Source organism: Dromaius novaehollandiae, chromosome 26 (assembly GCF_036370855.1).
Source record: "Dromaius novaehollandiae isolate bDroNov1 chromosome 26, bDroNov1.hap1, whole genome shotgun sequence".
Taxonomy (NCBI): domain Eukaryota; kingdom Metazoa; phylum Chordata; class Aves; order Casuariiformes; family Dromaiidae; genus Dromaius; species Dromaius novaehollandiae.
In genome coordinates, this window is record NC_088123.1 from 4,803,396 (window position 1) to 4,831,292 (window position 27,897).

Sequence of the window (27,897 nt, forward strand, 5' to 3'; positions counted from 1 at the left end):
ATTCCAATTAGTGGATGGATATGACGTTATTATGTCTAAGTCAATCATTTTCTTGAGTTTTTCATAGCTTTTAAAAAACACTTTGACTCTGCAAAGCTTGGAAAATACTCTAAAGCCTTCATTGAAGACAGAACTTTAATACAATTATTTTAGTCGCATTCCACTTGGCAAAGAAAGAAGTAACATATTTTTAGTATTTCTTTCACATGCGCATTGAGTAAATACATTTTAAAAAGCGGTAATTTTGGACTACTTACAGGAATTCATTCAGCACAGTAATATTTAATGTCTTGCATTAATGGATTTGTTATTGCTACAATCCAGAAAAATGGGGAGTAGTTGTTGTTCATAATTTATATGAGTAACTGAGGTACTGTACAGATTAAAGGCAATATTTATTTGTTTATTTAAGAAGGTGGTTACCATTCAGCAGTATGTATCTACTGTTGCTGTTCTACTATGGATTGTCTGACACAGTGGGATTCTGTTCCTTGATCAGGACTGCAAATATTCCACATATTTTCAAAAGATTTTCCAGCATGCACATCACCAGGAAATCCCAGTTTTGCACCCTCAGTCAGATTTTCAGACCAGCGTCTGGCCCTCTTTGAAAGAACTATTTGTCCATCTGAGTATTTAAACCACTGTCGCAGGAAGATGGCTGGTTGCCATCTCAGAATTTTTCTGCCAGCTAAACTGGGAGGAGAGCCTTAACAGTTCAAGAAGGATTCTGTTGTATATCTTTGTCAGCAGGCAGCATCTGTCAGAGAAGCCAGTCTGTTGAATTCCAGCAAATATCCACAGTAATGTTAATCTAGAGACCAATGTTCAAGAGGGACTTGTAACAAATAGGTGGACATAACTTTAACTAAAGCTATTCCTTACTTGCACAATAAGTTTATTACTCTGTATCCCTGCTTCCTTCCTCTCTTTCCACCAGTGCCCTTATTAATGAACTGTGAAAGCTGACGTTTCCAATAAGGAACAATTAAATCTCAAACTAAATTAAATGAAGTCATTCATTTACTAAATAATAGCTAACTAGCATGAGGATGGTGAAAAATTATTACAAGTCGTGTAAAAAAGAATGGAGTAAATTAAGTCTGACTACATCAATATTCTTTAAATACTTCTATTGCTCAGAAAATTAAACAGGAAGCATCCTATTAGCTATCTTACATATAAGGTATCACCAGTATTACAGGACAGAAACCCTTCATAGAAATTACTGTGGGTAGGGTACTTAAATCCTTACCTGTTGGCACCCTTTTATTGCAAAGATACTATAGCAGGTCTGGAGCAAGGAATGATAAGTGCTCTTGCATTTAAACCTGATAACGGTAGTGAAAGGCTGGAATGATGCTTTCCAACCTTCAAAGTGTTGCAGTAAGGCCCTAAGGCTATTTAATCCAGGTAACAAGAGAATAGGTATAGTCCTTGGATGTCAGTTAAACATTGCAACTCCACGCTTCAGTATTTTCTCAGTCTGAAGGAAGGAATTTGCTGGATCCTTTGCCTCTGTTTTCTTCCCCATGTCTTTTGTTCATCTCCATAGTGTGGAAAGTGCACAGTGGTTCAAGTCTAAATGTCTGCCACATTTCTAGTGTTTAAATGGCTTTATATAGATGTAGAATTTCTTTCCTACACAATAAACTTCAAGCAAAGAGCTGGATTTTTGAGAGCTAGTTGTCCACAGTTGATGCTACGTTATTTCAGATAAAATCCAGCCACTCACACTTGTTGCTCTTGCAGTTAGATTTTTCAGGCCATCCCTCCAACATATACCCAATGTGCGTTTCATTTTAAAACCAAATACGCAAACACTGTAGGAACAGAACAAAACAGAATACACGTTTCTTGATACTGAGGGAATACTGGTTTGCTATGACTGATGTCAGTGTAAGGTTTGCCATGTTACTTCATCCACTGTTATTTGAAAATGCTTTTTAAATTTATCTGTGAATCTCTGAAGGCTCAAGTTAATTTTGGAATCAATTATTCTTTAGGGGAGCTTCAGAATTCTCAGCTCTGCCATAAGAATTTGAGTTTAACTTGAATTAATCTTAAAAAAAAAAAAAAAAAAAGAAAAGAAAAGAAAAAGTACTAACCTTGCATATGTCTAAGGAGATTAGGGAGACATAGAAAGAGATTTGGACCCAGGTTGAAAAAAGCATTGATTTCCTCAACTATACTTAAAGCCCTTTCCCTTTGTAAAACAAATAACCTGAATAAACATGTCAGGGAAGATTAAAACTTCATTAAAAACTGTAAACAGAGTGCAAAGAAAAAAGAGAAGGAAAAGAAAAAAGCTTGGCTGAATTGAGTAATGGTAATAATAAAAGCACTAAACAATATTGGTAGTTTAAAGTCCTGTTAAAGTGAATGTACCATTGAGATGGGAAGCAGAGCTGCTGTTATCTAATGCTGAGGATGGAGATTTGTTTTCAATAATTTGATAACATTTTAATGAATAAATTAATAACATTGTCCAGGAAATGGAGGCCATAGATAAAGTCAGTTCCTCACCAGTTCTGAAATCTAATCAGAGAAGTCTGTCCTTGGATGGTCAGCAGCGATGCAAGTGTTCAGCAATACATTTCCCAGCCCACCTAGAAGCAGACACAACTGCTTGGGCTACTGTTATGGCACTGCATGCATAACAGGTTTACTTCACAATATTAATGCAAATAATGGCTGTAAGGCTGGCAATTAGGCAGTCTTACTTTACTGAGGTGAGCAGGATTGTTGCATATATGCCTTAAAAATGCAAGAGAAAACAACTCCATCTTTTTTTTAAGTGGTGTACTTAAAAAAGACAAATTAATAGAAAAGGAGAAATATTATTTGTTATAGAGAAACACTTAGTGGATTTTGAGAGCAGGATGGTGTATTAATACGTTGCCAATGCATGAAATCTCTATCCTCAAGATTTTTAGATTTAAATGGGGGGGGGGGGTGCACACAGGTAAAGGAGGGGAAAAGCTGTAAAGGGAAGAAGTGAATGGAGGACAGGGAAAAATGAATGCAGAGAAGAAAAATTTCCATGGCAAATGGCAGGATCAGAAGGAACCATATTTTTGAGTTTTAGGTAAAATAGGAGGAGGACTGGCATCAGGCTTATATAGTAAGCACCTTGTGATTATCACCTTCGTTTTACTTCGATAGAAGGATGTAAGAGTAAATATTGTAATTGTCTTTTCGGCCTTTCAGTCAAGATCAGTCACTGGCATTTTAATAATAAGACCTTTATCCAAGGCTCCAGAGATACCTGAGATAGTGATGAATAAACTTGTATGGCTTCACAGCAGAGCTCTGTGTATGCAAAGATGCTAGCTTGAGTACCAGAAAGAGTACAGCTGTTGAGAGTTCACTTGAGCTAGTTGGCCCTGATTCTTATTTCTAGCTTATGAAGCACTGTTAGATGTAGACAACATCTTGGTGCCACAGCATCATTTACAACATAGAGCCCCAGCAGCACTCATCGTTTCAACAGCCCACCTGACAGCTGGAGAAGCCCATTTTGTACCCTTTCATAATAATAGGGTAGCTGTTATTTACATTTCATATAAAACCCGGTGAGGTTTCCTAAATAATTTGCCCAGGATTACAAAGCTAACATGCTTGAAGAGAAATCCCATGTTTAAACTCATGTTTAGGGATTCCTGTTCCAGACCTTCATCTACTTGATTGGCTTCCCAAACATCTTACATATGATGCTTACAATCCTCCTGACAAAGTGGTCCACTTCAAAATGCCAGCATTCTATATAGCGTGACAGATAGCCCGTCCTGAGGAGCAGCATTATTTCTATTCCAGAGCATGCTTTTTGCTCTTTCAAACGTATCCCGTGTGAAAGGATGTACAACGTATCTCTTTCCAAGCTGGGAGAAACTGCTTGCCTCATGGTGTTGTCAAGTATAGACAAGTTCCCTGCCTTGGGTCGAGGATTTCATTCATTCATAAAAGATATTTTCCAGTCTCTGGTCAAGTATATTAACATAAATGCTGCTGTTATACTTGTGCCCTGTAGATATAAGTAGCTCTCTAGGGAGAATGGGAGAGAGAAGGGTGCATATAGTAATTTGTTTTTCACTAATGACAGCAGTAGATTCACCTTCATCTGCCTTAACAGTATTCATTTCCTGCTAATAAGTCACTGTATTTAAGTTTGTCCAGTTTGTATAGATCACAAGCTGCTCAGATCTGTTTAGCAAGATGTCTCACGTAATGTTCTGCAAATGGATCAATCTGTATTGGAATGATTCTCAGTCTCCTCCAGTTCAAATTCTATTGAAATGAGTACACTGACATTAAAGCAAAAGCCGCAAGTCTTGCCTGCATTTAAATTGCCTCAGAAAGGTGTTGCAAAACTGAAAGAAAGTTCACACTTTTCTTTCTGGGGCTGAGTAACAGGCTAAATTTGTAGTGCAGCACAGCCTGATGTAATGTATTTCAGCTGCCACAGGCTGTGAGAGGGTTTTACAGTTGCCAGGGTCTGCTAGGACTTGGCATTGCATTAGAGCACAGAAGTCGGCTTCTCTTCAGTGCTTGCAGCCTGCATGTTTGGGTTGAGGAATATACTTTAATCCACTTCCCTGAATTTACAAGTCAATCCTATAGAAAAAAAATGCTTTGGTGTAGTAGGGCACTGAGAGATATTCCAGTGTTTTTACGCATTATCTAAATGGTGGTTAATCTAGGTACTTCAGGGTGTGGCTTTTCTTTCTCTTTTTTTCTGCCTATCTTTACAATACGGCTTTTGTCCAGGTGCGCTGGGAAGCGCAGCTGCGGGGGGGTTGGGGGGGGGAAACGGACTGCGATTCAAATTCAAACCCATAATTAGCGCAGGTGCGTTCTAACGGTTCTAACGGTTCGGGCCGGCCGCGGGGGGAGGGGCGCGGGCCGGCGCCTCAGCCGGCGAGGCTGGTTGGGGCTGGCGTCTGTGCAGAGATGCTTTTGGAAGAGGAGCGCTCTGGAAAACGCTGCTCTAGATCTGGAAGAGAAGCCTTGGTGCTGAAGAAGAGTCGACATGCAGGAATGTGTATATATAGAGAGAGTATACATATGTATATCGTTTCTTAACAGTTTTTTTTTTTTTTTTAGGGAAAGGAAAAAATATGTAAATGACTGGAAAAGCTCTGCAGTAAAGAGGGAGAAGAACCCTCCTTGAACTAAAAATGCTAGGCTGAGTGTGGAGAAGTAAGCTGGGAAAGGTTTTGAGTGATGATTTTCTCTATATGGTGGTGGAAATACCTATTTTGGAAGCACTGAACAAAGCAGCTGCTTGGAGGAAGACAGAAGGCTTGCTTGCTGCATTGAGTTTATTCTGCCCTTTAGTAGTCTTATACGAAACAAGTCAAAAGAGCTCAACCAGGGCTAAATTTTGGCAAAGCATAAGGGGTATTATGTTATCGTTTAGCAGAAAAAAGAATCACTCTGGGTTGAGTTATAGGCTTGTTTAAAAAAAAAAAAAAAAGTTGTGAAACACAGTCAAAAAGACTTTTTTTGCACAGGTTCTCTGCGACAAGACAGTGATACCTCTCCTCTGTCCTACTGGAATTTATCACCTGCCTTGGACTTCTGTTGTCCTTTTGTTATATTTTTTCTGTTTATTTGTGTAACTATGAAAATTTGGGGCCCTTCAGCTAGAGGCAGTGTTACTAGTTTCTTATGACTCTTAACATAAGCTTAAAGACTTTTTAAGTTGAAGACTTTATATGTGTGTCATAGTAAGAAATTTTTTTTTTCCAGCTTTGTATCATTTAATCTGGTTGGTTGCCAAGGAAAACTCAAATACTTAATAGAAGTTGTTTCCTAGAACAGAAGGCAAAGCAACACCCATTTTCATTTCTTTAGCAGTTGATGTTAGGAATATAGTAGAAAATTGCCTGCATCAAGCTAACGGGAAAGTTTAGGAAATAATTATTATGGTAATGAAATACGTAGGATACATAGATGTTGTCGGCACAAGCTAACTTCCTTTTGGAGAAAGTAATTCTGTGTCTTGTTATTGTTGTAGAAGACAGCAGCATAACACAGGAAAGGGAAGCATCATCCTCGTTACTAAAAACTGATAAAATATTTGGAAGGTGAACAAAAAGAAAAATCATCTGATCTTTCATGAGGAGATACTAAGCCCAACTAGGAAAGAAAAGAATTTGGCCAATTTAATATTTTAGAACAACCATAAACTTTTATCAGTCACTTTAATTGACACAGGCTTCTTCAGTTCTAATTGTGTTTGAATAATTAAATCTTTTTATCTTCATGAAAATACTCTGAAAACCTGTGAATGTTTTTACTGTGTTCCATCCCTCGGCATTTGCTTTTCCTTGGAGTTTTTCTCTGCCTTATGGCCTCAAGGAAAAATCCCACTGACTACTCTTCTGAAGTTTTTAGGTCTTGCAAAAACTTTTAATGCCAAGTTAGTTCTCTTCCTATTGGTAATTCACACTTCAAACCAAGGAGATGAGTGCTCTTCAATATTAAGCTTTGGTCTTTGCACAGTACCCAGTGTTTTGTAAGAAGAATAAATAGCAGGAACATTTGAAGTCATGTAGATCCTGCATGCTCTGCAGGGGGTTGGCAAAGAATCAGACCCATCTGTTTGGTGTGATGATTTGGGTTCTATAAAGTCTAAATAACGCTCTGGTCTTGCGAGCGGATATGTGAACATTGTTCTTTGTGTCTCTGAGGATTCCTGTCAAATCCACTGAGGCTTCTAGACCAATTCAAATGACTGATGCTTTGGTGTGCAGTTAATTGTTTTGAGATGCAAACAAGTAAATTTTTTGTCCAGAGTTCTCATCTGTTTCTTAAGTTCCTTTTATCAGATATGTTCTCTTTTGATTTTGTGCTATTTTCTTCTATAAAGTATGTAGAAAAATGTAGTTGAGTTTCCAGTCCTTCAGAATAAAAGTTCTCTGTTAAAAGGTGAAAAAGTAACCACGTATTAAATTCCTAAATTATTCTGACACGTTGAACAAGATAGTAAGCTTGGCACGGTGTTTCACTTTTATTTCTAGATGCTTAAGAAGAAATGATATGTTGCTGATCTTGCTACCTGCTGAAGACTTACGCTCCTTGTCAGGGTGTTTCGACTTAGTAAAGCTGGACTTGCTTGAAGCTGACATTGCTTTCTCGCTGTAAATGATTCTTCTTGCAGAGGAAGTTTTAAAGGAAAGCTCTACTTTGAGATAGGAAGTAACTCTTGATAATCATATCAGAAATGCAGCTCTGTAAGTGGCTATTAGGTATCCTATACTGCAAAAAATATTTATTTCACTGAATGTCAGGAAATTTAAAGGATGCGCAAGAGGAATGTGGGCCATAATGAGGATAACGGCAGCAGCAGTGGAGGTCATAGGAAGACTGTGATGAGAGGATTCTTAAAAAAGTATCCAGGGGTTTGGCAGTGGCAGCAGTAGTTCTGAAAAAGACTGCAGCCTCTTGCACTTGGACACCTGCATTGAGAGTAGGGGAGGAGCATCCTGTTCTGGACCTGTTGTTAATGGATGGCAAGTAGAAGTAACACTGAATGCTTAATGCTCAGTTCAGATTTGCTATGGCCTTATCAGCTATCACAAAGATATTTGTGAGGCATGCTGTCATACAGTTAACACCAGCCACATCATTCTGGCTTAGCACATAAGTTTGCTTTCCTTCATCTACTTAATGACCTGTAAGCTTTGTTTTCCCTGAGGAATGATAAAACATTCAGTGAAGTGTGGACACTTAATAAGGCTAAGGGTTTAATAGTATATATAGTGATTTAGCTGGCTCGACTTTACCCCAAACTGAAGCATGGTAAGCCTTGGGCTGGCCAGGAGGTACAGTTTTGGATAATCAGTTACGTGGATGACAAAGGCAGGCCTTTTTTTCTGAATTCAAACATTTGAAGAAAGCCCTGGTTTCTGGAATTAGGTTCTAGTGTTCATTCTCTACTCTGTGCTTGCATTATATAAATGTGTGTGGGGAAAAAGCTTCTGCTGCTGTAATATAAAGAACAGGCTTATTTTTTGGTGTAAATAAATAGCAGCAGCAGCATAGTATATAGCTCGGTGACTCAGTTCTTAGTAAAATCTCTAGTCTCAATTCTGCGCGTGGTAGCTTTGAGAGATTCTGGCTGCAAAAATATCTACTTGTACCCTCCTCTCCACAGGTCATGGCACAAAAACAGCTTTTCAAAAGTAATTAGAGATCTCCTCATTTTGGTGTGTGATGACTTGGAACTGTTTGACTCCGTTAATCCCTGCCTGTTTATACTACAATGGGCTGCTAAACATTTTATGTGTTTTGTAAGCACAGATATTCTTTCTGTGTAATATTTAGCATTCTTTGTATTAAATTACATCAGATATTAAATTGTCGGGGCTTTGTATTTTTCTCTTTTTTTCTTTGGTGAAACAGAAATTCTTCAGGGTGTTTCTGTGTGAGATAGTTTACCTTGGTGAAATACTGCCCTTTCTGTTTGTTGGTGTTCTTCCAGATCAAAAAAAAAGAGGAAAAAAAAGAGATTACTAATTTTATTAGTAGTAAACATGATTCTTGCAAATAGCAAGGGATGAAAGTAAGTTATTAAAAAAAAAAAAAGTAGCTATAATTCAATGTATGTCAATTATTTAGCAAATACTACAATGTCTAGTTCAAGTGCCATCCAGTATTAGAAATACCCAAAGAGGTGAATAGGCGCTATATGACAACATACTTCTGGGGCAAGAATAATTAAACTACTTATTGTTTCATTATGCAAGCAATATTTTCTAGCTTATTTTTCAAATATATTGTGTAACTCATACCCTCATGAGATGTTATCGTTTCCTATAGATTCAGGAAGGAGTTTTATTTAAGTAATGTTGCTTGAATGAAGACTTGAATTCCCTCCTCCCCCTTTCTTCCTGCTCTAGTTCTTGTATTGACTTTATTCTTGTGGTGTCTAAATGTTGGCAAGCCTGAAGTGAAATCTTGACCCTGTTCAAGTCATTTAAAGTTTTGTCATTGTCCGAAAAGAAGCTAGGATTTAACATGCAATGATTATTAGAGCATCAGACTTGATTCCTGTTGAGAAAAACGCTTATTATCCCTGCTGGTTCTAATGTCACTGACCTTCCTTCCTGTCCTCAAAATCCCATCATCCACAAAAATAAGTACATAAATACATTAGTTGAGGGAAGCTGGGAAATAAACACATCCTCTAGTGGGTCTCAAAGTGTTCGCCTTTCCTTATCAGCTCCGTAATGATAGTGCAGCGATGGCAGCTTAATGATAGCAGCCCCAATGACGCCATTCAGTGCCAAAGAGGTGAAGATTGCACATTTTATTTTGGAAAATTATGCAGCTAATTACAGCACTTGACTTTCGTCCTTCCCTTCCCTGTGTTCTTGGGGAGGCTGGTTTGATCAGCTTGCAAAAGACTGCATCAGTTGTTATTCTAAAGGTCAAAAGACTCTTGTATTATGATTTGTAATTGCTGGTAATATTGAATAAAATAAATACAGCATCATTTTGAATCATTTAACACATTGCTTAACTTCTGTGTTACTAATTCTATTCTGTTGTGTGACTTTAAGTAAGTACTTACCCTAACAGTTAGAAGAGGAGAAATAAATTAAGACCAGAACTCTTCTGAAATCTTTTCTGAGAAATTTTGAATCTGAATTCCAAATGTAGTAATCAGACCTACTGATATAGAACAATCTGTCTGTCTTACAAGGTTTTTAAAAAAAGCGTGCAACTCTGCCTACTAAAGACACAAGTGAATTTTAGGACAAAGCAACTGCAACGCTGCTGAAAAATGTTGTAGTTGTAGAACCTTAGTGTATGCTCACCCTGGGGTGCGTGTGTGTGTGTGGGTGGTTGCTTTTTGTTTTTTGTTTTCTTTAATGTGCTGCTCAGTGGAAATATAAATCAAGCCTACTTAAGGAATCGCACATCAACAACTCGGGTATCTGACTCTAACATCTTTATCTGTCTGCTTCTCTGTACTTCTCTAGGTTACCTGTCGATGTGTATTAATTTGCTTCTCCCAGAAAACAACTATGATCCTGAGAAATTTCACCTGAAGTAAGGTACTGTTTGTACATTCTATACAGTGTTTCGCAACAGCGATTTATTTTCCTTCGAAGGGTTTGAGGGTTTCTTGGGAGAGCGCTTTTGGGAACGTTGTTCAGCTGCACGTTGGGAAGCAACTACTTTGCTTGCCAGAATGTGTAGAAACTAAGTTTTTTTTCAGTTGTGTTAAGGGAGGGGTTACCAAAACAGACTCTTGGGCTTTTATGAGAATCACATTCTAATACATAATTTATTTAGCTGTTTGCTTTTAAAGTGTGTGCTGCCTTTCCTTTAGGAACTCTTTGCAGCACCCAAAACTTGGTTTGGAGCTGCACAAAGTGCTGCTGTAAACATCTCTTTACAGTATCCTGTGCTAGGATGAGTCAGGGATTTGCGTTTGAGCAAGATAATTCTGTTCTTTGCCATTTTTTTACATGGAGAGGGTGGGAAGTATTCTTTTTTGTATCCCTAGTTGTATTCAGTGATGCATTTCCAGAAATGATTATTGATACAAAGTGGTCAAAAAGAATACTTTAATTTTCCCTAGTTCTTATTTTGCAGTTACCTGTAGCCTTCCAGTTTATTGAGAATTTACAAAATTTACTTTAAATTGAATGTGGAACCTTGGCTTTTCAAAAACTGCAGTGAGAAAATACTTTTCATGCAGACAAGATTCTATATACCAAGATTAGTTAATCCTAATGCAAAATTGCTCTGTTAGCCTGTGAAGGCCATATGTACATAATAAACTTAACCGTTTTAGTATCTTCATCCGAAATTCTGGTTTTCAAATAATTGTTATGATTTGATGGCGTGTAACACAATGCAGCACATAACTATATTTTATTCATGTGATGTGTAACTTTTACAGTGATTTTTTGCAGGGATGGGAAAATAAATATGTTAAGCCTAAGAAAGCTGGGGATTAGAAGTGCTCACATGAATGGAGCAAATTAAATCTCTAGGTAACACATAACTGTATTTGGAAAACCGTACAAAACAACTCTCTTCAGATGAAGTACTGTACTGAGGAAAATGCAACTTAATATGAATGTTACATAAAGAGAAGTATTTGGGGACTATAGAACAAATTGAAATGGAACACAAATTCCAGTGTAATTGGATGCTTGTTTTGCTCAGTGTTACACTGTAAATGTTCAGCTTTTTTCTGCTATATCCGTGCACCTGAAATTTCCATCTCAAGACTGTAGCATGTTCCATCACACTTTAGGTCAGCTGTAAGTCTTGATTCACACTGATTCATTTCAATTTGCATAATCTTTTCAGCCCTCTATATTTCATTTAGACACCCAAGATTTAGTTGGGATACAGTTGTGTCGTTTATCATTTACTTGTCGTCTTTGAAAGTTTGATTTAATCCCCTTGGTTTACTTTAAAAGACTGATTTCCTATCTGCACAGCACCCTATCACACTGTGATTTTTGAGCCTTTGTATTCTCTGTCTGGATCTTCCTTACTGTGGTATTTTACACCTAAACTGCCTTCATCTATGATTTAAAAATATGTCATAAATTTAACAAGCGTTGACTAGACTAGAAATCTGTATGGGGACATTCTTGTGTGGTGAAGATGTTTTTGCCGGTGCTTTTTCTGCCAATTGTGATGCTAATGTTTCATTATAAGTAGTCAGTATGAACTTGTGATTTGAATCCAGAATATGTCTGGCCCTGTCACTGAATAACTACATGACCAAAGGCATGTCAGTCCACTTTTGTCCCCTCTCATGCTTTGTCTGTTTTTTTTTTTTAAAAAGATCTTTGCTTACCGAGTGTAGCAAACTACAGTTGTATGTTTAATTATATCATACAGCAAAGTTATACCAAGCTTTCTGATAATGCCAAAATCCCTGAATGAGAAGCAATTTTTAGCATTTACACGAGATATTTTCCACTGGGTTTATTTCCTGTGTTCCTGGACAAATTTCCTGGATATAATTTTTTTAATTGTATTTATTCCTACGTGGTAAATATAACAAGTTACCATACTCATTGTCCTTTTAATGGTAAAACACATGTACAATATTGAGTTGCAGAAGTTATGTACCAATAATCTGAAAGTTCTACTTAACTACGTTCTACTAACAACTACTTAGCCTACTTTACGTTGGCTGAGCAAGGGTTTTAGTTGTACTAACTTTTTTTCTGTAGGAGGTCCAGGGCAAAAAAAGCAATGTTAGAGGAAACAATGGCCCAGTGCATTTTTTGTGTGCAGTATTTGGTTTAAAATAGAAATCTGAGTACCGTTTTTGTCTCTTGCATTCACAAGTTAAGACTGTGACTTGAGCAGATTAGATCAGAACTAAAAGTCCATTTCTGTCAGCAGACGCTGTCTACTTTTGACAGTGTCTAATGCTTGATGCTAAGGAAAATGTTATGTGACTAAGGCAAATACAGAATAGAGAGTGTTCCTTTTTCTGAATTTTTTTCTCAGCTTCTTGGAAATGGCAGTTTAGAAACTTCAGGAGGCGGCATCTGGAGAATTCTGTTTTTAATATTTCATGATTAATTCTGTGAGATGGATCTGTCCCTTAGAAATTTGTGCAGTCTCTTTTTAAGTCCCTTACTATCTTTTATTTAAAAATTACTGCTTGGTCATTTCTCTGCGTAGCTCCAAAATTTGCAAGGTCACATTAAAAATCATGGAAATACTTGTTTTATGCTTTCTGAGCCTCCATGATCTTTGGAGGTTTGTATTTTGGATCCTCTTCTGCAGTTATGAGGACTGAAGGTGTCCTTTTTTCTACCTCCTATTCAAAGAACTCTGAATCTTGGGCTATAATAACATACGGAGATCACATGGCAATGGAATCACAAGAGACTCAGCGGCACTACAAAAGGAAAGGAAAAAAAGAAAAAGCTAGTACCTTTGTAGTACTCCTGTATAATTCCATTGTAAATCACAGCAACAAAAATAGCGAGCACATTCTTAACCAGCTAGTAGAATGCCTCTCCTGCTTTTGACAGATCAGTCTTATGCTCTTGCCATCTTTTATGTACCTTTTGTAAATAATTGTTTTGTAAAACAGTGTTTAGCTGGAGGAAAAATCCAAGCCTGTCTGGCTTAGAATGAGGCTTTAAGGTAGCTTTTCTGAATCTTTAAAAAGGTAAAACAGCATCTGCAGTGAGAGAGGAAATAGTCTGTTTTCCATGCCTGCAAGACCAGAAGTACTGGGCCCTAAGTGCCTCAAGGGAAGCTCAGTATAGAGGTCAGAAGCAGCTCTGTAGCTGTTAAGACCAGGCATCTCCCTCACTCGGAGGTGTTGCTTTGTGATGGGGAAGAAATCGGGTATCTCTCCTTGTGCCTCTTTCAACCTTGTCAAATAAGATTTTTCTGCTAGCTTTGTTCCTTTTATGCTTGGGTAAGGCTTGAGCAACTTTTACTTGTACATACACGTGATACACATGTATTTTTTTTAATGACTTTAAGTAGAAAACAATCTTTAACCTATAGAGGGGGAGATGGGAAAGGTGTCTCTAAGATCAGTAGTAAAGCAGATAAGTTTATAACATTCTGTTGCTAATAATTCAGTATTTCCTGGTGTACATAAGGCCTGGATGCTTTCCCCTTTGAACTGACAAAGCAGCTTGTTTTTGCAGAATGTCGTATGCCGGTGAGCATTTGTAGGTGTGAATGTTTCAAAAGTAGACTCCTGCTTTGTCAGAGTATACAAGTCCCCTGTAAGAAGTGACAGCGAGGTTACGGTTTCTTTGGGATAATTGGGATAGCATGCTTAGTCTGCCAGATACTAGCCTGCTTTATCTTTGACAGTGTTTTTCAATTTTTGCTGTCAACAGATGAGTTGCATTCCTTAATATGGATGGATTGAGCAATTTTGCAGGCATAGGATGCTGTTGTTTCTAGTGCCTTTTGCTACTAGCTTTTTTTAGGCTACCTCATCTTGTCTGGTTTGGATGCGGAGGGACTGCTGTTGGTAACGGTTCATCCATTTCGTAGTGCTAGTATGTAACTAGATAATAGCACTTGTTTGGGCACTACTGAATGGAACTAGCAGGAGAAAAGTGTTCGTATTCAGTCACTGAGGCAATGGTACTGCGTTCTTCACTCGTGTACTTGAGTTATATAGGTATTAGAATCGCTCTATTGGCAAGGTACTACTTCTATGGACAGAGCTACTGATACATAGCATGCCCAGAGGCAAGACTCCTGTACTGAAAAGTGAGATGCTATTAGTGTAGCTGTATCTACTCTGGGGGCTTCTGCTATTGTAAGTGATAAGTGCTCTTCATAAGCCTTACCACAGTAAGTAGCTAAATCCTAGTGAAAGCATGATGCTACTAAAATCCTTCCCTTTATGGAGGAAGACTACAAAGCCCATTCACTTTCAGATATGATCCCAAATACTGTTTATTATCTCAAAATCTGGTTCTGTTATGACCTGAGTGGTATGTAGCTGTTGTGCTGGCCCTTTGCTGAGGATGAGTTTCAGAGTGAGTAACTGCAAATCAAATGTATGTGCCAGAACACTCTGAAGTTCAACCCTTTTTTATGATTGTTTTGGTCAGCCACAATGGAAGTTCTTTGAAATCTTTTCCTTAGTTCATCTAATTCCAGTAGGAGGAGGATTAATACTCGGTAGTGTTGAAAGTCTCAGTTCATTCTTCATTGTCAGATTATGTTAAAGCATCTTCCCGAAGAGAATAAACGAGATGTCATAACCTGAGCCCATGCATTTAAGAGAGTGTAGCTAGAATGTTAATGACCTTGCATTGTTTCTCAGTCATGTTGTGTGAACACGAAGTACTTCCTAGTGCTCTGCCTCCTCTGGTTCAATGATAAAAATGAAATACGACACTGTAAAGCCTCACTCTCAGTGAACCCCGTGATAACCTTCTTACCTGACCTACTGTTGTACCTATCACTGAGTCACAGAGGTGGACAAAGTGGATAAACTTTATCCATTTCATGTTTGTCACTGAGAAGTGTCTCAGCTTCCTACTGTCCAGGAAGGGGTTTACTACTACTTTGACCTGTGCGTAGAGAAAGCAGCCTTTGAAATCATTTGCAACATGTGACCGTGTTTTATGTTGGTCTGACAAAAGGCAAAACGGCTCTACATGCTTCTGTGCATCAATCAGAAACTTTTTTTTTCCTGCAATTAAAGAAAATTTCAATGGCAGAAATTAATTATAGGTCATTCCTGGAACTCCTGCAGATAAAATAAAGTTTCAGTTTTGCTCAGGTGGGCCATATCTGATGGATTAAAATGGCTGTTAACAGCCGCATCCACGCTTTTTGGCAAAGCAGATTTGTCTGACTCAAACCTTATTTTTTTATTTACTCTAACTTAGAATCATCTGGTGAAATTCTGCACTAGCATTCTATGTAGGCTATTTAATATGCACCAGAATTATTGTATTTGATATATATCAATTTTAAACCTCTTTCCACGCAACCTTGAATGCCTTTCTGACAGTATATCACTTCATCAGTCTAGCTTAACTAGAGCTGCTTTTTCATTTTTTATTGCCTCCATAAAATCTAGGAATAGAACACTTCGATTTTTCTAGCAGTAATTTTTATTACTTTTAGCCTTTTTTTTAAGTACTTGTCAGTGAGACACAGTACTTTGTACAGAGTATATTTTTCTGCTATGCATTATATTTTTATTTCAATTTATTTTAGGCAGAATGTATAGCATACATCTAAATAATACCTACAGTAGTCCAAATGAATGTATTATGAATATAATTAGAATGGATATAACTCACTTCATCCACCAGAATTCATGCATTTCCGTTGCCTGCGTCTAGTCGTAGACGCTTTCAAGTAAGGCTTTAAATGATAACTCATGTTGTAGTTTTAATGGTGCGCATAAAATCATATTGCAACCCAGGAGGGAGAAAATGAGTTTATTGTAATTTTTATGTTTTTATTTTAATTTTAGGTCTTTCTAGATTTTTCCCTGGAGTGTGTTATTGCACTACTACTTATTTTTTTTCCCCTAAGAACATAGAAATTGCCATATTAGATCAGACTAGTGATCTGTCTAGCCAGATAGTCTGCCTTAACATGAATGTGTGCCAAGCTCATTAAGCAAAAATGTAAAGGCCTACAATACACCTCTGTAGAAACAGTCGGTACAAAAAAATATCTCTGATGGAAAAGTTTCTTTTAATCTCCATTAATTCAAAGTTACTCCGGGCCCCAAAATGTTAGAGTTTGTATCTGTTTGTTTAAAAATTGTGTTTTCATTTGTTACTCTCTTCTGTACTGTGTCCGATCGTAGTAGCTTCAAGAAATGGAGCATGGAGCATAGTCTGTCTTTTGTTCTGCCACCATTCTAGGTATCTCGTGGGCAAATTATTTCATCTTGCTATGCCTCGGTTTCTTCCTCTACCACAGTAGGTAAATGATACAGAAGACCCAAATGATATAGAAGACCCATACATGAAAAATGCCATGTGAGTTCTAGTAGTGCTGTTAGATTTAAAATATCATTATGTTATTATCACAGTTCGGATAGTGTATATATTTGTGTGTTGTGAAGTTTTCTAAGTCTGTTGCAACATGTTCTACAGACAAATGGTGTATAATAAGGAAAATTTTCTTTCCTTGGTGTAAGTTACTTGTCATTTGTCAAAAGTTTAGGAGGGAGGAGTACAAAGGAAAGGAGGAAAGAGGTTTTGCTCTTCAATTGCTTGAAATTATATATTTAGCAGTTCGTGTTCACTTTGGAACACCCAATTTGCTTTTGTGCCCTTTGCATTAATAATGCTAAGCAAGAATGTATGTAACATGAGTTTAATGTTTCTGTAAGAAAAGAAAACTGTGACCAGATATGTCTAAACAGCATTCCTCAACTATATAGTAAGTGCCCCCTAGTTATTTTCATTCTGCATAATGAATATTAATAGTTCATTTAAAATAATACCTATAATAATACCGTGTGAGGGCAGAACAGGAACACTTATCTAATTAGAGCTCTTGAATGACATTGGAAAAGGGTTCTGGGTTAAATCATCTTTCTTCACACTGGGTTGAATTAGCATAGATTTAATGCCAGTGATAATTTTATGCAATTGTGAGATCAGTAGTTTAATGCATCTGGCAGTGAGACAGGGATTTTCTTTCTCTGACAGCATTGAATAAACCCCTGTAATCCTTTTCCTTTAGCTCTCACGTCCATCCGGGCTTCAGTTTAATAAAAGGCCAAAGAAATCAGGAGTCTGCTGAGCCTCTGTGACTTGGGCGCAGGGAGAATGAGATGCTATCTTGGGGTAGTTGTGGTTCAAAATCATTAAAAAGACTAATGGCTGGATTGGAAGGCTAAGCTTACATTTTCATCTCCTGTGTATTGCAGGAGGCTCTCCTTGTAGTAAAGTGTATATATGGACTTAATACTCTAACAGCCTGTTGCAGCAAAACTGAAAGGAAAACAAAATAATCTGGACCGGTTGTGATTTTTGCATTTTACTTTTTAAAAAATGTTTGCATCACTGTTTTATAGCCAGACTATAACCTATGAGTTCCAATGCAAACCCCATTTAATTTTAGGGAGGATGGGATAGGATGTGTCAAAAAGCTTCGTGAAAGGAAGCCATTCGAAGTGCAAGTCGACAGGTTTTAGTGGTCCTACAAAACCCAAGAACTCTGCTGTATAATTTTGAGTACAGTTTACTGGCATTGTATTTCTTAGCTGTTCATACACCTCTAAAGCTAGGCATGCATCTGTTGAGCATGATAGAATCTATATATATATCACTGTCTATATCAGTCTATTTGTCTGAAAGTCCAGATGAAGTATTACTGCTGGTTCAGGTCAGGATCCAACTAATAGCAATAGTGGAACCCATTGGTATAAATTATCTGTGGTTATGTCTAAACTTGGTTTTGAACCTAATTAGTCTTGGACTACATCTTCAATAGACGAGTAACATGAAAGGACTCTGTCTTTTGGAGATCACAACTCTGCGTGTTTGACGCAGCCTTTGTTTTATACCAGAGCTCGTCCAGTTCTGTCATTGTTCCCAGTCTGAATTTGGAGTTGACTTCAGTTTGCAAATGCGAGCATGCATACATGGTGACATTTCAACTTAGTTGTTATTTTAATCATGAAAAATTGGCAGGTAGGGTCAGATTTTTGCTTGTGTTTAGAAAAGTGACTGTTTTATCTAGAGCCTACCATTTTGACTATTGGGGGAAAAAAAAAAAAAAAGGAAAAAGCCCCCCCCCCCCCCCCCCCGCCAAAAAAAACTGCGAGTTTGGTAAAGAGCTCCTGGAGCTAAGTAAATGTCCTTGGCTTTGATTTTAGACCCATTTAAGAAAGATTTGCTCGGAAAGTCCAGTCAGAGCTCAGTTATTAATCTTCTGAAAAACTGTCCATAAGTGCCATTTTTAAATGATTGTGCTTTGTTTTTCCCTAATTGTTGTAATTTCTAATTGTATCAGCTTCTTTTTAACCTTAAATTCTTGTCCTCAGTAACGTCTCATGACAGTGTTTCACAGCTTACTCCTGGTTCTGTGAAAATGTATTACTTTTTATCTGAAAAGTTTAATAGAAATTGCATCTCATCCATATCTTTTCAGAACCTAAACAGAGCGTTTTTTTGTCCTACAAATTTCTGATATGAATAAAATTAAAACATCACGTGTTTGCAGGATTAGAGAAGCCTTGTATCTCAAGTAACGTGGGTTTTCTGAGTCTCGATAAGCACTCTGTATACAGTTCTGTAGAAAGCTTTAGATTTTTAATATTATCTGTGCTTTAATGTTGGGACTTGGATATCATTTATCTTGAGCATGTTGACAAATTTAATGCAACTGTCTTGATCTCTTAACAGTCAAATAATTGCATTCCTCTGATTTGCTTATAAATTAAAACCTAACAATAATGCTGACCCAAAATAGAAAAAAGCAGGTTGGAAATCAGTGAGGTTATTTGAAGTTAATTTTAGAAATATTTTTTTCCTATGGTCTTGAATGGTGAATTTTAATCAGTGATTTAAAAAAAAGTTTTGCATAGGGATACTATACAGGTCTGTATGCAGATGGAGTTGAATTGTTCGTTTTCTGTTTATTCCATAAAATGTATGTTTTAGTGCATGTCAAGAATCAGCTGCTGCTGCTGAAGTTCACATAACCAGAATCTCATGTGTAGCAGGCATTAAGGCATGTAAAGCATAATAAACATGTAACCAAGTCCATGAGATGAGAGTACCTAAATCCTTATCTTTAGATATTGAAGGCTCAGCTCGTTGATGATATGCTGATGAGCAAAAGTTAAACCTCGGTAGATTGATTCTAGTAGTTTTAATCTGCCTGAAAAAGAGGGTGGAGTAAAGGGAAATCTCCAAAACTGAGGACGGTTTTGGATATATTCCTTTGTGAAGAAGGATTGATGAAGACTTCAGATAAACACAGTAAAGCTTGACCACCACCCCCCGTTTAAATAAAATAATGTTTTTATTAAAGCATTCAAGAATAAAGGCTGTTTGGGAGATGCATTGATGCTTTTGTTAGCTGCCAGCTCAGAAGAAGCACGAAAGACATGCTTTGATTGTTACATTGAATGAGATGTTTCTCCTTGCTTGTTTAGCCTTATTCTTAAGGATCAAAGGAGCCTGTTCACACAAGGGTTTGTTTATTTACAAGGATTATACTTGTTTTACATTTTAGGAATTAAATAGGCTTCCAACATTGATATTCTACCATTAAAGAGAGTATTAAATGCTGACCTTGGATGAAATTAAAGGCCGCCTTTTTCCTTACTCCTGTCCACTAGTCTGGAGAAGAAAGCTCTTTGTGCAACCCTGTGTTAAAACAGATGAGAGAACTGATCTGAGTTAAAAATAACCCAGAATATCATAAGGTGTTAACCTTAGATGTTAACGTTTACTCTGTTCTGAACAGGTGCTAGTGTAAATGCAGAGGTTAGTCACAGGAAGTGATAAATCTTCATAGTAGAGATGGTGATCTCAGCCATGCAGGAAAGGGAGTTGTTTGTCCATATCCTTCAGAAAAAGTTTGGGAGCCTGGAGTTTGAATCTGATGTAACCCTGTCTTGCTGGTAATTTACAGGCAGTCTTTGGACTTTCCTTTGTTCTTTCTTCTGCTAAGCTTGTCCTTTGCACCCTCACCATTATGTTATCTCAGTTGTAGCCATCCAACTTGCTGTTGCTTTGTAACTTTCATACCTTCCCCCCCCCCCCCCCCCCCAATAATCCCTTGGGAACTTGAGCAACAGCAGGACTTTTCCTCAGTGTCTAAATTGTTTTTTTTTACCAAGTGATCCTGAGGATGTAGTTGTGGCATTATGGGATTAGAAATGGCAGAATCAAGACTGTGCTACTCAGAGTGCTCTTCATTGCTGCACTGCAATTTATACTTCTTCTACAATGGGGGGTGGGGGAAGAACTACTACTGAGTTTTGTCAATGTCAAATGTGCCGCTCATCCTCTTCCCAGGTTTGTGTAATCTCCCACGCACAATAACCTCTGTTTGTCAAAGTGTTCCTTTAAATTGTGATGAAGAATCTAATTTAAGATTATAATACTGTTGTACATCAGAAACCTGAATTTACATTGAATCTGAGAGCTGCAGCTTCCATTTTCCTGCTGCACTATTCTTCATGTACTGATTTCATCTTCTTACTTTCACCTTACTGTCCGCCCACCCTCATTTGTCTCTTTTGTCTCTCTGTTGTAACTTGTCTGAATTCTGGGCAGTATGCTCTTTGGGTGGGGAACTAGCTTTTCTGTATATGTCTTAGTAGTTTCATAGTGAGAGTTCGATCCTTGATTGTATGGTTTTTAGGTCACTGTGCTGATACATATAAATGGTAAAACATTTATTGTTTTAAACACTGGGCACACCATCCGCTAAGTTTCTGTTAGGCTGTTCTGGAAATTGTTGTGACTTGCCTGTTATAAAGAAAGATTTATTAAACTTGATCTTAATTGTAATCATTTTTATAAAACAAAATGGATCATTCCTGATGAGCCATACTAGCTCTGGCTCAAAACGCTCAGAGTGAATTTCTTTGTCACCTTGTCATTGTTGCTCAGTATTTAAACTAAGCAGAGATCTTACTTTCTAGTCTTGGTATTATACAAAGAGCTTTTGCAGTGCTGATTCGATATGAAAATCTCATTATGCATTTCAAACAGAATGCAAGCAGTGTGATTTTTCAGGAAGTATAATTACATTTGGTACGGAAAGGTAGCTTTCTTTCAACATCTGACCTTTCTAATAGTCTGGTCAGAATATATAATGTATGCTTATGCTTTAATGGTTTTGGAGGACCGAGCAAAGATGGTCTTTAAATAGGGGTCCTATTTAGTGATTGCGCCAAGGATGCATTTAGCATTGGCAAATTTATAGTGATAAACCAGCTTCTTATACACGCACCCCGGTGCCAGTATAACAATTTGTAATAAAAAAGAAGCACTGAAATAAGTAGACACAGACACCAGGGCTTTGCCAGCCTGGCTGTATAAGAAAATCCAAGCCCAAGAGAATGAGCACCTAGAGTTTGAATGAAATTGAAATCAAATGGCATCTGACTACTTAAGATTCTTTAAGATCTTTTTCACTTCATCCTTGCCTAGGCAAATTCACAGTCTGAACAAAGCTATGCTTAATGACGATGCGTGTTCCATTATTTCAATAATATTTTCAAAGCAGGTTTCTATACTTTATTTTTTAATGCCAAGTGCGTAGTTATGGTATCTTTTCTTTGCAACGGAAATTACATCACAAGTTGTAACGCCCTTTAGAGAAAAAATACCTGATATTGTAGGATCTTTTATATCCTGGATTTAGAGTTTTATTTAGTCTAGTGAGCTTTTCTTTTTGGACTTTTTAACTGTTAGGCATTTCATTCTTTTGAGAATATATGAATGTACATGTGTGTGCAAACAGTAGCATTGCAATTAGCAAAGCTTATACAGGTTTGTCAGGTGAGTGAATTCACCCTTGGTTAGTAGAATTGGCAAGTCAGTATCTCATGTGAAGGACATCTCAGCTGCCTTTTAATTGTAGAAATTTGTGAATAGAGAGGGTGATGCACTGGCATGAAGGCAGTACTGTAGTCCTTTTTGATACAGCACTGTCATAACTCTAACATTATTTCTAGCAAGTTGCTTAGTGTCTATAAGCGATATTTTCAAAGCATAATGTTTGTCACCATGAGGCTGATCTTCGTAGGCTCCTGTGATAGACGGCGAAGACACTGTTGACTACATTGAGCACTTTGATCGTAAAGAGAAACTGAGGAGATTAGCTTTAAAAGGCTAACCTTAGTCTTCACATTCACGTGTTTTCTACATGCAGGAAGTTGATAAGAGGACTAGCCTGCTTCATGTGAGTCCCGTGAAGGTTGTAGCATCTCTGTAGTATGAAATGGAAGACCAAGCATTTCATGAATATTAGCAAAAGCTGTACACTGAAGTGTACTCTGTATACTCCTGCAACGTAAATAACTGCAAACTGAACGGGTTGATGTGTCCGTTTTTGTTACCTTTACTGCTAAAGCAATGAACAACCTCTAATTGTTTCTACATAGTATTTTTTTAAAACCTCTCTGTAAAATTAACAGCCAGCAAGAATGAGAGGCTTCAGCTTTACTAATACCAGCAAACCTCCCACATATGAAAGTACAAGCAGTCAGAGATGCATTGTATGCCACATGACAGGAAGACTACCTGACACGTATTTTATTTAAAAAATGTCACTAGCTGAAAATTAATCAGACCTGTAATGCATGTTTGAATTCATTTATATTGCTGTTGGAAGCAATATCTCAAGAGCCATAGACGTGTGAAATCTGTAAGCAGGCAGTGTTCTCCATAGATTAGAAAATGCTTTCCCCCTTCCTGCACCACCCCTTGCACCAAACCTCCCTTTCCCTAGCAAATTTCTTTCTGCCTTTGCCTGCCTGACCTTTTAGTACAAACTGAAGGTTGTAACATGAGGAAATAAAAAACCCAACAAACCCAGACTCATGCCTTCTGCCACCCTCTGGACCTTCTCTAGATTAGCTGCATTTGCAGTTTTTCTGCAAATGGTGCTTTCGACCTGTGCCCGTTTGTGTAGCATGTGCAACGTTTTGTTGCAGTTCTACCTTAACTAGAGATGGAGTGTAATTGAGTTTTCTGCCTAGTGAAATCCTGAGATGGTCCCATCTGTTAATAGCGCATAATACTCAGAATTGCCATTTGTTGAAGCCCTGGAGTTCATCGTTGTCGAAACTGTAAGCATAGCAGCTGAATTGGGCATGATCGTGTTCGGCGTAAGATTGCAGCAAATCGCTCATTTGGACCCTTTCCAGCATTGCCGGGTCAGTCTGTACATGCTTTCTTTGCGTTGCTCAAAGTAAGGGGAAACAGGGAAATAGCTCCCTTCTTTGTGTCTGTGTTTTTTTTTTTTGTTTTTTTTTTTGTTTTTTTTTTTTTGTTTTTTTTTTTTAAATCATCAAGAGGTCATACACGTGTGCTTTAATTTGTATCCTTGCTTAAATTATCTGGAGTCCTCCAAAAGGGAAAAAAAAATCAATTTGACTTTGGCAGCTGTCTCTACAGTGCCTGCCAATCACCATAGTATCTTGGCTATTTTTAAGTCTCCTGAAATCAGTCTGCATTAAGGCAATAGCTGTGCTTGGATTTAAGCCCAGGACTCTATCAATATAAAATGATTTGTTGCAAGTTTAAAGATGCTTCATCCCTATTCTCTGTCTTTTCATTTACATTTTAAGCTTTCATCAAAATGGGGATCAACAATGCTAACTAATAGAGCCTTTTTTCCTCTATCCTGCTTCGTGCTTTCTGCAAAGAATACCTAAGTCTATATGTTCTTATCCTCTTTCCAACATGAGGACCTTTTTCTTTTCCATTCAAATAAGAATGATCACATTCTTCAGAGAAAGAAGCTACTTGCAAGCCTTGCCTACCTTGTGCCATTTGAATGCATTTTCCAATACGGTTCTGAGGGACATCAAACAAAAAGTGTAAGAGAGAGTCAAAACAAAAAAGAGATGGTCCTTCATGCAGTAGGTGATTGAGCTGTGGAATTCCTTACAAAAGAAGTTTGTAGATCCTTGAAGTTTAGACTGCAGGAAATGGCATAAATTCTTGATAGAGAAATCAGCTGAGAGTTACTGATACATAGAAACAGAAGAAAGAAAGAAGGCATTTGTATTCTGTAACATAAAGCCTATCCTTCTGTCAGTCTCGGAGATACAAACTTTATAGGCTATTATAAAGTATCACCTGTCTTTTCTCACAGTTCTCAAAACAATGTTGTTGTCAGAACTGTTAACAGAAGATGCTATCTGATTAAAAGGGGAGCATACTTCTAAAAATGTGTTAAAAATATTTTCAGGTATTCATAACAAAAAATAGTTTGTTCATAAATAACAGCAGCAGCGTGAATTCCATGTAAGTGTGGTTGATTCAAAAGAAACCTTTCTCCTTAATAGACTTCCTACCCTGTCTCATTTACAATCTCCAGCTCCTTCTGCCTGGATAGCCCCCATGCTTCTTTCTCATACTTCAGTTTTTCTACAGTTTATCTAGGAGTACTACTACATGAAGAGATTATCCAAGGTGTACAAGTTATGTGTGTCTCCTATATAGTCTTTGCCATCAGCAGATCATAGAAGTGTCTATAAAAATCTAACTGGTGTTCAGCATCCCTGTTTTATAAAGAGTCAACCACATAAAGGTGAAGTAACTTTTCTGGGTAGCCTAGCAGATGAGGCATAGCCAGCGTAGGTATGATGATTTCCAAGAAAGAGCTCTTATGACTGGTGTCTAAGATATGTTACTTCCCTTTAGCAGTACTGAAATAGCACTTACTCTGCCCACAGGGCCAGCTGGTGCAGACTGGTTGTACGCTTAGTGCTTAGGCCTTAGTTCATCTTCCTCTGGAAAAGACTGTATCTACTGTGTGTAGCATTTTGGCGAAGTTTCCTCTGGGCTCCTTGTGGCAATTTTTCCATGCCATTTTTTCATAGTGCCAAAAATACTTAAAAGATTGTGTCACAGCCTGCCAATATGTATGGGGTGTGGGGGATCTATGTTGTAGGTGTCTGAAGGAGCAAAAGCTGCAGAACTGTTGTTGGTGAAGTAAGCTAAGCTTGGCACAAATCATATTTCTCTGTACTGGAGTGTAGAGCAAACTGTCCTGTTGTTATTATCTATTACCTGGATCTAGATTTCATCTCAGAAGAAACTGAAGGGAGGCCAGGAATAAACTAGATGCAGACAACTTGGTTCCTCCTGAGTCCTGGAGTGAGCAAATTGGGAGCGTAAGCTCATTGTTGAGTTCTTTGTGGGGAAAGGGAGGGAAGCTTTTCAAATCAAAGGCTGTATATATATTTTTTTCGGAAATATTCTAGTCTTTAAGACATGACCATCAAATACCTTATAAACAAAATAAAAACCTAACTTCAAATAAAACTTACTTTATTTGTGACAAAAAGATTGGACAATATCTTGCTTGTAAGCTGCAGCTTTGCTGGAAATAATTCTTGAAGACAGCATCACTTTCTGTGTTCTAACTGGAACTGATTTCTTACATGTTTATGTGAATTTAAAGCAGAACTGTTCAGTGTTCTCGTAGGGGAGGAAGATTGTTCAACTGTGTCTAAAAAACCGGTATTCTTCCCTATTCTATCTTCATATATGCAATAGATATTATTATATCACTAAAAATTCTGGTCCATTGTTCAGCAGTCCATAGTTCTTTTGCCTTCAAGGCAAGCTGCAGTAGCATTGACACCTCTGGAAAAAAGGTAGTTAATTCTTATTCATGATTTAATTCTTGAAAGTTTCATCTTTTCACTACTTTCTGGGTGAAAGCCCCTTCCAGGCTGTATTGGCATTCTCACTTGTGTCTCAAAGTTTTGTGTCTTAAGCTCTCCGGTTTATCAGCACTATAAGCAAATCTTCCTGGAGACTTTCCATCAAGCCCATTTGTTGATGAAGGAGGGAACATCTTTTCTAATGCTTTAAAACAGGACCCATAAATTTTGAAATGAACTTCCAGTGCCTCTATTAATAGATAGGTAATTATTTTTAGCACCACTGTGACCTGACTAGAGAAGAGGGAGACATTTTGGGAAGGTGCAGTGAATGGGAAGATTTACATTATTAAGAGAAATTGTCCAAAAAGGGAGGTCACTCACAAAAGTTGTTTCTGCTTTGCTCTTTGAGATGGTGTGTGTGAGAGAGAGAGAGCATGAGGTGAGAGACATATTAAAAGTTTTATGGTTCAGGTGCAACTGAGTAGTTCACTATAGTTACAAAAGGAGATTCCCAGTTTACTGTCTGTCTGTTCTGGACTCAAGTTGCAGCGGTTCTGGATTGCCCTTCTGTGTTCAGCCTTGCGAAGTAGCACAGGTAGTACTCAAATGCAGTATAAATCTACTACTTAATGCCATTTTGAGTTCTGTAAGGGCTAAAGAAGATGTGTTAGGTGCCTCTGTTATCGTGTAAAGCCTTCTTTAAATCTAGAATGCAGATCCCAAAACAGCCTCAGGCTTGCCCCAAAACCAAGATGTTTCTTTGCAATTTGGTACGCTATGTAGAGAAGAATGGAATATATTCTTTCAAGAGGCACTTCTAAGGAGATTGCCCAGCAGATCCTGTACTAGCTGGAATTTGGTAGCTTCACATAGGGCCATAGTGCTTGTTGCTGTCATGCTGTGTAGTTTCCTGAAACCAGTTGGTAAGAGCTGCCTTCCACCAGCAGTGCTGTTTCCTACAATGATTAACACTGAAATAGCCTGCAAGATGTTTTATAGATAGGAAAAAGGTTGCATTCTCTGAAGCTTCCTGAAAATGGCTGCTTTGAAAATGGTACTCTTCTGTTCCATTCTTGCTTGACTTTTAAAAATAGCCTTGGATTAATGTGATGCAAAGAGAAGGGGGAGGAAAAACAGGTACCCACCACTTGTCATAAAAATAACCATAAGAATTGGTGTGATCATAAAAGTGTCCAATTATGATGTTGTACTGCAGAACTAATAAAAAAGATATAAACAGAATATAACCTTGAAATGAAATAAATATGTTCAAATGTCAGGCTTTAGCACAAGAGGAAATAGTCACTTGGGCTTTGTGCCAGACAATTAAATGTTGGGTTCTAATTGCTAGGAGTTATATGGAGGAGCCAAATTTCCAAATCCAGCTGTTCTTCTAACCTCGGCAATGTTCCTGCTGACAGCCAGCAGGTGTCCTTTCATTTATGATTATACTTATTTACTAACAATATAAATTCTTATGTGTATGGGACATCTTTTATGTCAGAGGAGCTCAGCTGCAGTCAGAAAGACCGGGTTCAAGGACTACTTCATTGCCTTGCTGCATCTCTTGTTAATGCTTGGTATTAGGAGATAACTTCTTTCTAAAATGGGTACTCACTGCTGTCAACTGTTGAAAGCTGGTAGAACAGCCCCCTGCCTTGTTGCAGGGCGTTGTTAGCTGCAAGACTGTCCGTCTGTGAGTGTAGGGTTGCCAGTCTCTGGAGAAAAAAGCGCTGCTAGTGGTTTGTTTGCCAAAGTCTAGTTTTAGCACTTGACAAACATTGAGGTAAATGTTTATTTAAAAAAAAAAAACTTTTTCCTCTATACAAAGTTTAATAAAACAGTTACCATATATTCTATATATAAATACATGAAGACTCTGATCTTAAGACTGGTTTCTCTTTAGTAAGCAGTCAAGGCAAACTAGGTCTTAAGAGGTTTCACTCACTCAACTGAGATGTTTTCCTTTAATTAGCTCTACCACGTTCAGCTTTTTCTGTTCCTAGATATGGGTAGAGAGCAATCCTTTTTATCTGTATGAATAATTTTTAGATTAAAATTCT

General features: G+C 37.7%; 1 protein-coding gene across 3 annotated transcripts in view; it reads left to right on the forward strand.

Annotated features, from left to right (window-relative positions):
- LRRTM4 (leucine rich repeat transmembrane neuronal 4) overlaps window positions 1-27,897 on the forward strand; it is a 451,637-nt gene that overhangs the window by 131,674 nt on the left and 292,066 nt on the right. For all 3 annotated transcript variants that reach the window (XM_064497873.1, XM_064497874.1, XM_026122384.2), the window contains one exon: window positions 9,993-10,067. The gene's annotated coding sequence lies outside the window, so the exon portion shown is untranslated. The remainder of the gene's footprint in view (window positions 1-9,992; window positions 10,068-27,897) is intronic.